Source organism: Gossypium arboreum, chromosome 5 (assembly GCF_025698485.1).
Source record: "Gossypium arboreum isolate Shixiya-1 chromosome 5, ASM2569848v2, whole genome shotgun sequence".
Taxonomy (NCBI): Eukaryota; Viridiplantae; Streptophyta; class Magnoliopsida; order Malvales; family Malvaceae; genus Gossypium; species Gossypium arboreum.
The window spans coordinates 18,327,172-18,341,279 of NC_069074.1; the positions used below are offsets into that span (position 1 = coordinate 18,327,172).

The window sequence follows — 14,108 nt, forward strand, 5'->3', positions numbered from 1 at the left end:
AATTTTAAACCCAAAACAATCCACGTCAACCAATCCAATTCAACACATTTTCAAGATAAATTCATGCATATTTATAAAATAACGTCATCACATACCCAAAACCAGGTTTGTTAACCATACTAATGGCTAACTTTACATTCATTTCACGTTAACATTTACTTTATTAGCTTATACATGCCATTGATTTCCAAAATAAAGTTTCTTTATATACCGAAATCCTGAGGTTGATAATGTGATGTGTCTCCGACAAAATCCGACCTCCGAGCTCTTAACACTACAAAACAGGGAAAAAGGAAACAGGGTAAGTACTTTGTGCTTAGTAAGCTCATGTAACAAGAATTATACTTACCTAATATTTTCAATACAATACAATAAACATTCCTATATCCATCCAATGCATTATTACCCTAACATGCACAAACTCAACATTCAAGTTAGTACAATAATTTCTATGTACCAATAATATATACTATGATTGATGAGCTCATTAATATCACAATTTCCATTTCCTTGTTATTTTTCCATATTTATCCCGTTGAATTTATCGAAATTTCGATGGATTTTCAGAGGTACACTTTTAGTGTACATTCCCGGGTCCGTCAATTCACATTCATGTGCATACATTTCCATTTCAGATAAAGACACTCCTGAACCTCATCCTTACAAAATGGATTACCATCAGAGCTAAATCCCATGTAATATAAACTCATAGAGTATTGTCGGGATTACTAGTCCAGGCTAAATCCCCTGCAACGACAATTACTCTTGTAACATTCCGAAATAGGGCCTAAACGGAACAGTGGTTGCGAAACCACAAATTCAGGGTAAAAAAAATAAATAAATAAAATAAAAAATATTTTATTATTATTTTGAGGTTCATGGTATGATTACATGATTGTGCGAAAATTTCGTGATAAAATTCTATGCATAAAGTGCTTAAATTGAGGTTAGGGACTAAATCGAATAATTTGCAAAACTTGCATTCTAGAAGTTTTAGTATGAAATTATTTTGGAATATTAATTAGGAGATCTTAAATGGTAATTTGACCAATTTTAAGTTCATGGACAAAATTAGGACATGTAAGGAATTTTTGAAAGTTTAGTAAGGAGGGCATTTTGGTCATTTGGTTATTAACATTAATAAAAGGTAAAAAGATGATAAAATTGTATCATCTTCTTCAAGTTACCAGCAGAACCTTACCTCTCTCCATAGCTGGGGTTTCTTCAACTTTCAAGCTTCATAGTAAGTGATTCCAAGCTCTGCTTTTAATGATCTTTACGTTTTGAAGTCCCTAGCTCGATAAAGCTTATGCTAGCAATAATTTAAGTTAGGAATCAAATTTGGAAAAATACCCATAGGTAAAATTTGTGTATTTTGATGTTTTATGATGGAATATGAGGTTTTAAATTATGTTAGACAACTTGTGCTACTTGGTTTTAAGTGAAAACGAGTAAAAGGCTTAATCGGTAAAAATACCTAATAGTCATAAGTACATGTTAGTGTGTGAATTTGATGTTGCCATAGAAGGGAAAAATGATCAGCATGTCATAAAACATAAGAAAATAGGATGAAGTTTAATTTACGAGCCTTGGGGCAAAGGTGCAAATATGTGAAAGTTTAGGGGCAAAAATGTAATTTTGCCAAAGTTTGAGTAAAGGGTTGTTTTGATAAATGTTGATATTAAATAAGCTAAATTTGCTATTATAGATCAAGAAGAGCGAAATTCGAGAGTAGATCGGGGAAAAGAAAAAGTAAAGGACTAAATTGTAAAGTTTAGTCACATTTTGTATCGAGGTAAGTTTATAGTAAATAAATGCAATATTCTTTTATTTTACATTATTATTGTCAATTTCAGCATTTATATATTTATGTTATGAAAATATTTAAAGTCGAATTTAAGGTGAAGTGATAGAGGAAAAGTGTTAAAAAGCCGGTTGAACCTTAGGAATGTTAGGATATTAGGGTTGATGATGACGAACGAAATGAGCCATGTAAGTCCATATTAGAAATATGGCTTTGGAGACAGGATTGAGCCATGTAAGTCCATATTATATATGGCATTGGAGACAGAATAATTCATGTAAGTCCATGTCAAAGACATGGCATTGGCGAGATATTGATAGACAGAGCGACCCTAGTATCCTTAGTATTCCGAGTGGTTCAACGGGTCAGGATACGAGTTAAATTATAGTGAATTAACAGCAAAGGAAAAGTAGATTATACTTATGAAAAGGAAAGGTCGGTAAGAAAGAAGGTAAGGGAATAAAGAAGAAGATAGAAATTGAGAAGTAAAGAAATTTATGATGTTAGATGATATTATGCATAATTATCCATTATGTTGAATGTTGTGATTTATTTGCTTGTAAGCTTACTAAGCCTAGTGCTTAATCTCTTTATTTTCTTCTTCTTATAGTACTTATCTAGCCACTCGGGATCGAAGGAAACGCGTCGGAGGCCGATCACACTATCAAAGAAATAACTTCGGTATAATTAGATGTTTTGTTTTGTGTATGGCATGTATAGAAACTTAGCTACTTTTGGTATAATATGAACAATGAATGATGTGTAAATACTTGCTAGTGATTAGCTAATAAAATGGCCGATGATATGCATGTTTATTAATATGTATGATTGAATGGTGATTATCACATGAAAATTATGAAAATGTGAAAGTAACCTAAAAATGCATTCAAGTAATGAAATGACGTAACTTTGAAAAATCACTAAAATTGTAGAAACATAGTTTAAAGATGAATAATATATGAAATTAAAGCTTATTATGTCTATTTTGTGGAATAAGAAAAATAGGTAAAGGTATTATATTTCATAATATATCGAGTTTTAGTGAAACAGGTCGAGCGATTTCGGAACCCCTATTTCAACTTTGGAAATTCACCATAAATTGTACAAAACTAATTAGAAGGTATACTTTATATGGTTATAATCCTTGTTGAGTCTAGTTTTAAGAGAAACAAACGGCTTAGTGATATGAATTTTGTACAGGAGGAAACATGGTTCGTAGTAACAAGAGGTTAGTGCAGTCGAGTTTTGAAATAGGGAAACTTTAACTAATAAACTGTACTAATTGGCCAAGTCAAAATCTATGAAAAAATTAGTAGATAGATATATGAGTCTAGTTTTAGGAAAAATTTACGGATCTTAATTTGAGTTTGAACTCAAGATATGAATTTTTAGGCGACTTCTGACGCAGAATGGCAAGCACATTCAAAATGCTTAAATAAACAATTTAAAACTATTTAAGTGATAGATTAAGTTTAGTAATGCCTCGTGCTCGATTCTGACAACAGTCTCGGGTAAGGAGTGTTACATTTATTGGTATCAGAGTAGGTTTAGTCGGTTTTCGGAACAGTTAGTGTGAGAAAAAGTCTAGCTATACATGCCATACTTGTATTTTGATAGTGTGACGACTCCTGACGATTTTCTTTTAAATATTTTGTTTTATAGTAATGGATCCCGGGCAAGCCGGTGATGATGATGTAGAAAGTAATGCGCCTGCTTCCACAGAAGGGGCAGCGCCATCTGAGAATAGGCCAGTAATAGTTGATCAGGGAGGAGTGACTCGAGAAGCTCTCTTCCGAGCTTTGAATGATTTGTTTACCGAGTTCGTTCAATGCGAATCCGCAGTTAGACCTCCACCCCTCATGATTCACAGGCTACCCATGTAGCTCAAGCTTCCCGATCCACAGTGCAGTGGTAAGAGAAAACCACCAGTTGATAGAATCAGAAACAAGGGCGAAGAGTTCCGAGCAACAAAAGATGATGATGCAGAAGAGCGAAATTTTGGTTAGAAAATACTATCGAGTCTTTGACGAATTATCTTGTACACCGAGGAATGTATGAAATGTGTAGTATCACTTCTTAGAGACTCACCTACTATTAGTGGAAGACACTTGTATCGGTTGTACCAAAGAGAGGGTCACTTGGGATTTCTTTCGGGAAGAATGTCGTAAAAGTACATCGATCGAGGTTTATTGACCGAAGAGAAAGGAATTCTGGAATTGAAACAAGGCAATATGACGGTGACCGATTATGAGCGTGAATTTGTCGGGCTCAAGAAATATGCTCAAGAATGTGTGTCCACAGAGGCTATCCTGTAAAAGGTTTGAGGATGGGTTAAATGATGATATCCGATGTCGGTGGGTGTCCTAGAAATAAAAGAGTTCGTTATTTTAGTTGAGAGAGCACTGTAAGGCGAGGAGCTATTAAAAAGAAAAGGCAAAGTTGAGACAGAGACACAAGATACAAAGAAGAGACAGATGAGCAGATCATTTCAGGCTACATCCAAGAGGCCCAGAGAGTTTTCTACCAGATCTAGCTTTTCGGCAGGGCAATCTAGTCAGAATAGAGGTAGCAGATTTAAGGATCCGGAAATGCTCCTACTAGAGGCAGATCACTGAGGCAACCAGGAGTAGGAGCAAGTAACAAAGGTACCTCTAGAGATTCGACTGTGAGACCAGATGTTAGAGCCCCTGCAAGGACTTATGCTATTCGTGCACGCGAAGAGGCATCCTCCCCCGATGTGATTACGGGTACATTTTCTCTACATGATATTAATGTCATTGCTCTGATTGATCCGGGTTCAACTCATTCTTATGTTTGTATGAAATTGATGCCTAGTATAAGTATGCCTATAGAATCTACAGAATTTGTGATTAAAGTATCGAATCCATTAGGCAAGCATGTATTAGTAGATAAAGTATGTAGAAATTGTCCTTTAATGATTAGAGGCTCTTGTTTTCCTACCGATCTCATGCTATTGCCATTTGATGAGTTTGATGTGATTCTTGGTATGGATTGGTTGACTACACATGATGTGATAGTGAATTGTGGAAAGAAATTCATTGAGTTGAAGTGTGAAAATGGTGAAATTCTTGGGTTAATTCGGAAGAGTCGATAGTTCATTTCCTATAATTTCTTATGTCTACTCGTAAATACTTGAGAAAAGGGTATGAAGCTTATCTTGCTTTTTGTTGAACACTAAAGATCCGAATTGAAAATTGAATCGATGCTGTGGTATGTGAGTTTCCGATGTGTTTCGGAAGAACTACCGTGTTTGCCTCTGTTAGAGAAGTTGAGTTTGGTATTGAGTTGATTCCGGTACCACGCCTATTTCTATTGCTCCTTATAGAATGGCTCTATTGGAATTGAAAGAATTGAAAGCTCGATTGCAGGAATTAATGAGATAAAGGCTTTGTAAGACCCAAAGAGTTCACCATGGGGTGCACCGATGCTATTTGTGAAAAAAAAGACGGATCGATGAGATTGTGCATAGATTATCGGCAACTTAACAAGGTAACAGTAAAGAACAAGTACCCATTGCCTAGAATTGATGATTTGTTTGATCAATTGAAGGGAGCTACTGTGTTTTCCAAGATAGATTTGAGATCCAGATACTATCAGTTGCGAGTTAAAGAGTCAGATGTCCTGAAGACTACTTTCCGGACTAGGTATGGTCATTATGAGTTCCTTGTGATGCCATTTGGCTTGACTAATGCTCCTGCCATTTTTATGGACTTAATGAACCAAATTTTTAGACCATACTTAGATAAGTTTTTAGTTGTGTTCATTGATGATATTTTGATTTATTCTCATGATGAGACTGAGCATGCAGAGCATTTGAGAACAGTTTTACAAATTCGAGAGATAATCGGTTGTATGCCAAGTTCAAAGAAAAGTGAGTTCGTTACGAAGTTGGTTTTCTTGGACATATTGTCTCGGTGAAGGTATTAAGGTTGATACGAGTAAGATTTCAACCATTGTTGATTGGAAGCCTCCTAGAAATGTATCGGTTAGAAGTTTTCTTGGTCTTGCCGGATATTATAGACGATTTGTGGAGGATTTTCAATGATAGCTACCCGCTTGATTTAGACCTGCTACGGAAGGATGTTAAGTTTGAATGGATGAGAAGTGCCAACAAAGTTTTGACAAGTTAAAGGCATTGTTGACGGAAGCTCCTATCTTAGTACAAATTGAACCGGGTAAAGAATTTGTGATTTACAGTGATGCATCCTTGAATGGGCTTGGTTGTGTACTCATGCAGAAGGAAAGGTAATTGCTTATGCCTCTAGACAATTGAAGCCACATGAGAAAAATTATCCGACACATTATTTAGAGCTAGTTGCTATTGTATTTGCATTGAAGATTTGGAGATATTATTTGTATGGTGAAAGGGCGGATATTTACCGATCATAAAAGCTTGAAATACTTGATGACTCAAAAGATTTGAATTTGAGGCAAAGAAGATGGTTGGAATTGCTTAAAGATTATGAGTTAGTGATTGATTATCACCCGTAAGGCAAATGTAATTGCCGACGCTTTAAGCGAAACTTTTATTTACATTATGAGCTTTGAATACCAATTTATCCATGTCGATGATGGTTCTATTTTAGCTGAATTTAGAGCTAAACCGGTATTTCTTGAAGAGATTTGTGAAGCTCGGAAAGATGATAATGAGTTACAAGCTAAAAGAGTTCAATGTGAGTCGGGCATAGAATCGATTTCGGATTGGTTCGATGGTTGTTTGATGTTTAGAGACGAATTTGTGTACCAAAGAATGATGAGCTTATTCGGAAGATTTTACAGAAGCACATAGCGCTTCTTTATCTATTCATCCAGCAAGACAAAAATGTATAATGATTTGAAGAAATTGTATTGGTGGGTAGGAATGAAAAGAGATATTTCGAGTTTGTTTCTAGATGCTTGATTTGTCAACGGTAAAGGCCGAACATCGGTACCCTCGGGATTATTGCAACTTTGTGCTAGTTAGGAATGGAAATGGGACAGAGTTACTATGGATTTTGTGACGGATTGCCGTTAACACTGAAAAAGAAAGATGCAATATGGGTTGTGATTGATAAGCTAACTAAGTCGGCTCATTTTATCCCAATCCGTATGGATTATTCACTTGACAAGTTGGCCGAGTTATACATTTCGAGATAGTTAGACTACATGGAGTGCCATTATCGATCATTTCGCATGAGATCCAAGATTTACTTCACGGTTCGGAAGAAGTTACAAGAGGCTTTAGGTACGAAGTTGAGTTTTAGTACGGCTTTTCACCCTCAGACCGATGGTCAGTCAGAGAGAGTTATTCAGGTACTTGAAGATATGCTTAGATGTTGTGTATTAGAATTTCAAGGTAGTTGGGAAAAATACTTACCATTGGTAGAGTTTACCTACAATAATAGTTATCAGTCAAGTTTGAAGATGGCACCTTATGAAGCTTTGTATGGACGTAAATGCCGCACACCTTTATATTGGACAGAGCTTAAAGAAAGCCAGATTTACGGGGTTGATCTAGTTAAAGAAACGGAAGAAAAAGTGAAAGTTATCAGAAATTGTTTAAAAGCAGCTTCAGATAGGCAGAAGTCATATGCAGATTTAAAAAGAAAAGAGATCGAATATCAAGTTGGTGACAAAGTTTTTTTGAAAGTATCCCCGTGGAAGAAAGTTCTCAGATTTGGCAAGAAAGGCAAACTAAGTCCACGTTTTATTGGACCGTTTGAAGTGGTAGAGAGTCGGACCATTAGCATATCGGTTAGCTTTACCGATTGAGTTAGAAGATTCATAATGTATTTCATGTGTCTATGCTACGTCGTTATCGTTCAGATCCGTCACATGTGATTTCTCAAACAGAGGTTGAGATTCAGCCAGACATGACTTACGGTGAAGAACCGGTAAAGATTCTAGCTCGAGAGGTAAAGCAATTAAGGAACAAAAGTATTGTACTTGTGAAAGTACTATGGAATAGACATGGGGTAGACGAGGCTACATGGGAACCCGAAGAGGCTATGCGAAAACAGTACCCATATCTCTTCACGGTAAGATTTTCGGACGAAAATCCCTAAAGGGGGAGAAATGTAACATTAGAAATAGGGCCTAAACGAACAAAGGGTTGCAAAACCACAAATTCAGCGTAAAAAAAATAAATAAATAAAATAAAAAATATTTTATTATTATTTTGAGGTTCATGGTATGATTACATGATTGTGCGAAAATTTCGTGATAAAATTCTATGCATAAAGTGCTTAAATTGAGGTTAGGGACTAAATCGAATAATTTGCAAAACTTGCATTCTAGAAGTTTTTAGTATGAAATTATTTTGGAATATTAATTAGGAGATCTTAAATGGTAATTTGACCAATTTTAAGTCCATGGACAAAATTAGGACATGTAAGGAATTTTTGAAAGTTTAGTAAGGAGGGGCATTTTGGTCATTTGGTTATTAACATTAATAAAAAGGTAAAAAAGATGATAAAATTGTATCATCTTCTTCAAGTTACCAGCAGAACCTTACCTCTCTCCATAGCTGGGGTTTCTTCAACTTTCAAGCTTCATAGTAAGTGATTCCAAGCCCGCTTTTAATGATATTTACGTTTTGAAGTCCCTTAGCTCGATAAAGCTTATGTTAGCAATAATTTAAGTTAGGAATCAAATTTGGAAAAATACCCATAGGTGAAATTTGTGTATTTTGATGTTTTATGATGGAATATAAGGTTTTAAATTATGTTAGACAACTTGTGCTACTTGGTTTTAAGTGAAAACGAGTAAAAGGCTTAATCGGTAAAAATACCTAATAGTCATAAGTACATGTTAGTGTGTGAATTTGATGTTGCCATAGAAGGAAAAATGATCAGCATGTCATAAAACATAAGAAAATAGGATGAAGTTTAATTTACGAGCCTTGGGGCAAAAGTGCAAATATGTGAAAGTTTAGGGGCAAAAATGTAATTTTTCCAAAGTTTGAGTAAAGGGTTGTTTTGATAAATGTTGATATTAAATAAGCTAAATTTGCTATTATAGATCAAGAAGAGCGAAATTCGAGAGTAGATCGGGGAAAAGAAAAAGTAAAGGACTAAATTGTAAAGTTTAGTCACATTTTGTATCGAGGTAAGTTTACAGTAAATAAATGCAATATTCTTTTATTTTACATTATTATTGCCAATTTTCAGCATTTATATATTTATGTTATGAAAATATTTAAAGTCGAATTTAAGGTGAAGTGATGGAGGAAAAGTGTTAGAAAGCCGGTTGAACCCTAGGAATGTTAGGATATTAGGGTTGACAGATGAACGAAATGAGCCATGTAAGTCCATATTAGAAATATGGCTTTGGAGACAGGATTGAGCCATGTAAGTCCATATTATATATGGCATTGGAGACAGGAATAATTCATGTAAGTCCATGTCAAAGACATGGCATTGGCAGGATATTGATAGACAGGAAAGACCCTAGTATCCTTAGTATTCCGAGTGGTTCAACGGGTCAGGATACTGAGTTAAATTACAGTGAATTAACAGCAAAGGAAAAGTAGATTATACTTATGAAAAGGAAAGGTCGTAAGAAAGAAGGTAAGGGAATAAAGAAGAAGATAGAAATTGAGAAGTAAAGAAATTTATGATGTTAGATGATATTATGCATAATTATCCATTATGTTGAATGTTGTGATTTATTTGCTTGTAAGCTTACTAAGCCTAGTGCTTAATCTCTTTATTTTCTTCTTCTTATAGTACTTATCTAGCCACTCGGGGATCGAAGGAAACGTCGGAGGCCGATCACACTATCAAAGAAATAACTCGGTATAATTAGATGTTTTGTTTTGTGTATGGCATGAATAGAAACTTAGCTACTTTTGGTATAATATGAACAATGAATGATGTGTAAATACTTGCTAGTGATTAGCTAATAAAATGGCCGATGATATGCATGTTTATTAATATGTATGATTGAATGGTGATTATCACATGAAAATTATGAAAAATGTGAAAGTAACCTAAAAACAGATTCAAGTAACAGAAATGACGTAACTTTGAAAAATCACTAAAAATTTTAGAAACATAGTTTAAAGATTAATAATATATGAAATTAAAGCTTATTATGTCTATTTTCTTATGGAATAAGAAAAATAGGTAAAAGTATTATATTTCATAATATATCTGAGTTTTAGTGAAACAAGGTCAGAGCAATTTCTGGAACCCCTATTTCAACTTTGGAAATTCACCATAAATTGTACAAAACTAATTAGAAGGTATAATTTATATGGTTATAATCCTTGTTGAGTCTAGTTTTAAGAGAAACAAACGGCTTAGTGATATGAATTTTGTACAGGAAGAAACATGGTTCGTAGTAACAAGAGGTTAGTGCAGTCGAGTTTTGAAACAGGGGAAACTTTAACTAATAAACTGTACTAATTGGCCAAGTCAAAAATCTATGAAAAAAATTAGTAGATAGATATATGAGTCTAGTTTTAGGAAAAATTTACGGATCTTAATTTCGAGTTTCGGAACTCAAGATATGAATTTTTAGGCGACTACGACGCAGAATGGCAGCACATTCCGAAATGCTTAAATAAACAATTTAAAACTATTTAAGTGATAGATTAAGTTTAGTAATGCCTCGTGCTCGATTCTGACAACAGTCTCGGGTAAGGAGTGTTACAACTCTAATGAGCTTTGATCTGAATTACCAGTCCAGGCTAAATTCAGATCCTAATTCAAATTACCCGTCCGAGCTAAATCCATTTTACACATATTCTTCGGGAGAGCTATATCAGGATAGGATCACCCGTCCGGGCTAGATCCTTTTTACCGTTAATTCCTTTTCAGAGATCCATCGAAATTTCCTTTCATTCAACCGGGATTTCTTCCCCCTTTTTATCAAATATATCAATGTTTCATCAATTTTCATACAATGAACATTCAAATCATATTCACATCAATAACATACATTTCAAGCATTTAAGAATATAATTCAAGTTACACGAACTTACCTTGATACTTGTTTGTAAACAAAAAAAATCTACTAATCCCGAACTTTTTCCTTTCCTCGATCTAGCTTCGTATTTGAATCTTCTAGATCTAAATAAATAAATTTAATTATCAATTTAATACATTTCATGTTCATATGCAACATTCTCTATAATTCAACTATTATTATTTATAGTTTATTCAAAGTTGTCTATTTGAGTCATAGTCACTAAATTATTTATAACTCGAGATACAGAACTCCAAATTAAGATCCGTTAATTTTACCTGAAACTAGACTCATATATCTTCTTACCATAAAATTTTAAGAATTTTTTGGTTTAGCCAATAAGTACAGTTTATTCTTTAAATTCAACCCTGTTCTGCTGTCTGACAGTTCTGACCCTTCTTCACTAAAAATTAATTATCTCTTCATACAGAATTCGGATGATATTTCCGTTTGTTTCTCTTGAAAATAGACTCATTCAGAATTCTAGAAATATAAATTTAAGCCCCTAATTATTTTTATTCAATTTTTTATGATTTTTAAAACTCAGAACAGGGGAACCCGAATTCATTCTGACCTTGTCTCAAAAAATTCATTATATCTCAAAATTTAAAAATCCATTGCTTAAACTATTTCTTCTATGAGAAACTAGACTCAATAAGATTTAATTCCATATTTTTTTCATCTTTTAATTTGATTTCTAAAATTTATGGTGATTTTTCAAATTTAGTCTACTGCTGCTGTCCAAACTATTTTAGTGCAAACTGTTTATTACCATTTTCCCCCTAAGCTTTTAATAAATGATAATTTCGTCCCTACTCGATTAGCCTCTCAATTGAGATGATTTTTCTCAATTAACATTTTATTATATCACCTTAAACTAGTTTACAGCCTTTAGGAATCATAATCTCAGTAATAGACTTTAATTCCAAGCATTTTCACAATTAGGTCCTAAAAATCAATTTCTATTGAAACTACCTAATAAAATCATCTCATAAACAAATTAAAGTTTTAAATTCATTCTATTTCATCATAAACTTACAGCACTCAACCATGGTGACTTTCAATTTCATCCATGAAATCAAAAACTAATGAATTTAATAGTAGGACCTAGTTGTAAAAGTCTTATAAACACAAAAATTACAAGAAAAAGGCAAGGATTAACTCACTTGGTGCAAAAATTATGAAATACCAGCTTAGATAACCCTCCTATGGCGTTTTTAGCTGCTGGAATTGAAGAGAAATGAAGAGAAATCTAGATATTTCCTATTTAGTCCTATCTTTATTTAGTTAATTTTGCAATATTCCAATTTTGCCCTTAATTTATCAATTTTCCTACTAATTTCATGCCCTTGCCGTCCAGCCATAATAAATTTTGGGTCTAATTCCTTTTAAATCCTTTCTCATTAGACTCTTAAGCTATTTAATCATTCTAGTAACTTTTACACCTATTACAATTTAGTCCTTTTCATTTAATTGACTACCGAAACATTAAAATTTCCTAACGAAATTTTAATACCACATTACTAAAATTTCATAAATATTTATAAAATTATTTTCAACTCGGTTTTACGAGATAGAGGTCCCGATACCTTATTTTTACCCAATTTCTTCAATAATTTCTTTTTTTAACTAACTACTAAATCGGTAAAATTTTTCTATCAATATTTTCATACAATTTTCCTATCATATCAATTTTCATGCAAAAATATTTAAAAAAATTTCTCTTTAAATCGGATTTGTGATTACGAAACCACTGTTCCGATAACTTTGAATTTAGGCCATTACAGTTCATCCCTGCGTTTTTTGTTTTTGAAGTTTTAGCTCAACAAATTCTTACAAACCTCCATTCACTAAACACTACAATTAGAAGATTTGACTACTTAATCCTCTATTTGTGCCTAAATCAATTAAAAGAAGACCCAAAACATTATTTACCAAACACTAACAAAATTTAAGACTTTTTTTTTTTGAGTCAAGTTAGAAAATTTTAACCTAAGCCAAATATTGCCCAATTATATATAATATATATTTTTAAAAATAATAATTATAATAATTATTTTTTTGTGAAAAATAACAATAATAATAGCTAAAGGAAAGCCTTCTAAGAGTTTCTAAAAGCTTTATCTTGCTAAATAGCGGTAACCACCAAGTTGGGGGTACTTCGAAGAGCTGGAGAGATGATTTCCAAGAGGAACTGATTTTTGCCAGTTGATCTGCAATTAAATTACACTCCCTAGAGACGTACTTGAAGTCCCATTGGCCATTAGAGCGCAAGATTCGTTTGATTCTTCTGAGAACAGTAATGCCCGAATCCACTAATATCTTCGTGGATAATGCCTTAATCACTTCAAGATTATCAGACTGAATTTGAATTTTCTTATAACCCTTATTCAATAAAATGAGAATTCCATCAAGAATGCCCTAGAATTCTGCCTCCAAATGTGAGCATCTACCCAAATAATGGGTGTATACCAAAATCCAATTGGCACTCCGATCTCGAACCACTCCTTCCGCAGAGGCATTCCCAGAATCTCTAGCAACTGCTCCATCAGAAAATAAATGAACCCGACTATTAGCCAGGTGATGATGAATTCCAGAATTGATTGCAGATCTAGGTCCACCAAGAAACGGTTCAAAATGTTGAGCCCAACTAAGGGAAGTTTTGATGGTCTCGTAAGCCTCCAATTGATGTCTTGAAAGATGAATAGGTTCTTGCTCTTCCAAAGTCTCCAAACAATTATCAATAATTATATTTTTAAATACATGGAAACATTTATGTATTGGTAATTGATATGAAGGAAGTAATTGATATATGTGAATATATGATTAAATAATATAAATGATTAATGATATTTAGTTAAATGAATTGTGATTTGAATAAGGGAAGCATATGATTTAATAAGATAAATTCATTAACTTTAAAAAAAAAGATAAATTCATTAATAGGTATAAGTGCATGACTAAATTATTACATTACATTAACAGGTATACAAAATTTTGGGGTTTTAGTGGAAGGGTAATTTTTTTATATATAAAAATATTTCTTTTTCCTTTAAATTTTAGGATTAATTTATCAATTATATAAATTATAATGTTTCTTATAAGTCTTTTCTTTCCCGTTTTCATTTATTCTACTAAACGGAAAGTTTCTTTTTTACATGTTTTCTACCCTTCTACTAAACATAAATATTTTTTTCTTCCTTTTATTACTTTGAGTAGAAACCAAAAACTTTAACACAAACCTAAAACTTCAACAATAACAAAAAAATTCCAACAAATTAGATTTTAGTCGGGGATAGAGTATATATATATATTCGGCGGTGTTGCCTGACAG

The 14,108-nt window shown here is 33.2% G+C and overlaps 1 long non-coding RNA gene across 1 annotated transcript; it reads left to right on the forward strand.

Annotated features, from left to right (window-relative positions):
* The first annotated feature begins 8,235 nt into the window (after window positions 1–8,235).
* On the forward strand, window positions 8,236–9,686 carry LOC128292802 (uncharacterized). The gene is made up of 3 exons (XR_008282728.1): window positions 8,236–8,360; window positions 8,825–8,911; window positions 9,532–9,686. It is a non-coding gene; the product is annotated as an uncharacterized LOC128292802 (long non-coding RNA).
* Window positions 9,687–14,108: the final 4,422 nt, after the last annotated feature.